Genomic DNA, 2,302 nt, shown 5'->3' with positions numbered 1-2,302 from the left:
AAAAAAAAAAAAAAAAAAAAAAAAAAAAGAATAATTCTAGAATGGAAGGACAGCAAAAGGATAAACAAGGAATGGGAGAACAAAGCTATATTTTGTGACATACTTGAATGCATGTCAATAAATTGAGGAATTAAAGAACAGAATGGAAGTTAAGTGCTATGGGCACTGAAAGAACCTAAAGCTCACCTGGAGCCTGAGGAGTTTGGAGTGGGCTTCATATAGGAGTCCAGACTCTAAAGACTATCAGCAAGTAGATATCTAAGAGAAGGGCCTGGGAATTCCACATCTGGAAAGGAGAGAGCTACGTGGAGCTAGGGGGTAGGGGGAAAAAGTGGACTGGTAGTGGAAAGTGGTTTGCAAAAATCTTAAGTGCCAGGGTGAGGAAGTCACTTTTCTATATTTAGTCCAAGTGGTGAAAGAAAGATTTAGGGGGAAGTTTCTCAGCATATAAAGGTTCTCAACATTTATTTTTTGTGATGAGCCAAAGAATTCCTATCACATTGTCTCTAGACAAGGGAGGGAACTGTTCCTTTCTCCCTTTTCTGAACTCTAGGGCAGTGGTAGCAAACCTTTTAGAGCTTTCAGTAACAACAAATAGCCTGCTATGCCATGTGTGCCATAAGTTTGCCACCACTGCACCAGGGCATACACTACTGACACATTCTGATTTTAAGATAAAACGCCTACAGGTAGGTAAGACTTTACTTCAAAACTGTTTCAGTGGGAAGAACTTGCCTGTGCGCACCAGGAGACTAATTTAGGGTCTACCACACTAGACATGAGGTTTTAGCGTGTAGTATCATAGGTTATCCCCAAAGTACCACCAGTAATGCAACAGTGGATCCACCGACACAGCCCCTCACTCAACAGCACATCTATCATCCACTCCACATGGCAACATTTTTGAAATGACCACCATGTGCCAGGTCCCGTGTTTAGTATCTGTGCTGCAATAATGAATAAAACTGTCCTTAACAGAAGTGTGCATCAGTATGTTGGGGATAGAAAAAGTGAAACGGAGATAGGAAGATAGGGCTGGGAAGGGAGGCATGATCACACCTCAGGACACAGGTGTAAAGCAATTCTTAGGACCTTATATGTGGATTTCTCCCGAGAATCCGAAATGTCTGGAATGAATAAAAGGACAAGGTACCATGAAGAGCTTGCTAATGTGTCACCCAACATTAGCTGGCCCCATATTCTCTAAGGTGTGCTTTTATTTATCTTATTTTTACCCAAATTTGCTATGCAGAGCCAGTTTCTTACGCTTCAATTTTAATTTCTCCTCTTTAATTTTTCCTACCTGAAATGTGAAACTTTTTGCCACCGTTTTTGCTTGTTTCATTCAGCTGAGATGGAAAGAACCTAGAAATCACCTCCAGAATGAGACTCCAGCACCATAAATCTGGTAACAAAATGAAAATCGTCAAACTTTGTCACAGCTGGGAGATGTATGAAAGTTTAATATACAATTTCTTAATTTTTGGTATGGATGATAATTTTCCTAACAAAGTTAGATATTAATTTTAAAAAACTGTCTTTTTTTTTTTTCAAGCAAGTGAGCTAATTTCATAGGTGCCTATATCACAAGGGCAAACTGCTCCATGAAGTTGTAGCTAGGATATCAGAAGAGAAATCCCTGTGGCAGGGTGGGAAAAGAGGTTGGGAAACGTCTCCTGAGGGGAAGGTAACCCTTTTCTAGAAGTACTGGCTCTGATTGAGTAGTCCTGACTCAGCCTCAGACTAGGTTTAGAGGTCCTCATAGGTCAGAGACAGAGCCAAGAGTGAATTAGCCTTCATCTTCCCATAATGTAGTTAAAGGCAGCAGAAAAAGTAAGTAGACATTCAGATTCAACCAGCGTTTCCTGAGCACCTATGCCTCAGGCGTTTTGCAAAGGCTTCAGGTTAGATTTTTGCCTGTGCAATCTAAACCGTTGGAATCAGGACCCCAAGGACATTTCTCAAGTTTTTGGGAACGTGACACAGTCAAGCCAAGGGCAGGTTAGGAACCCAGTATTTCCAACTTTCAGGGGAGGCGTATAGATCAGAAACGAGATCAGGCGGTAGTAGGTTCAAATCTCGACTAGCTTCATGGCTTTCAACAAGTCACAGAATCTCTCTAAACCGACTCAGTTTCTCTATCTATAGAGAGGGTAGCGTGAAACCTCGGAAAGGCTTGTTGCGAGCAGGTTGTCAAGATCCTGAAGTGAAGCGAAAGCTACATAAATAGCAGCCATTATTCTTGGCCAAATGGGGGCGCATTCTCCGGGCGGGCCTCCCGAGGGGTCCCCCAGGACCAGCC

The 2,302-nt window shown here is 42.3% G+C and overlaps 1 long non-coding RNA gene across 2 annotated transcripts in view; it reads right to left on the bottom strand.

The window, feature by feature from the left end:
* The window catches only part of LOC117284464, a 23,045-nt gene that overhangs the window by 18,979 nt on the left and 1,764 nt on the right, over window positions 1-2,302 (bottom strand). For both annotated transcript variants that reach the window (XR_004515568.1, XR_004515569.1), the window contains exon 2: window positions 1,304-1,405. This is a non-coding gene — a long non-coding RNA (uncharacterized LOC117284464). The remainder of the gene's footprint in view (window positions 1-1,303; window positions 1,406-2,302) is intronic.

Source organism: Fukomys damarensis, unplaced genomic scaffold, assembly GCF_012274545.1.
Source record: "Fukomys damarensis isolate Sample0158 unplaced genomic scaffold, DMR_v1.0_HiC HiC_scaffold_37, whole genome shotgun sequence".
NCBI lineage: Eukaryota > Metazoa > Chordata > Mammalia > Rodentia > Bathyergidae > Fukomys > Fukomys damarensis.
The sequence above is the reverse complement of the archived record's forward strand: the minus strand, read 5'-3'. Positions and strand labels throughout refer to the sequence as shown.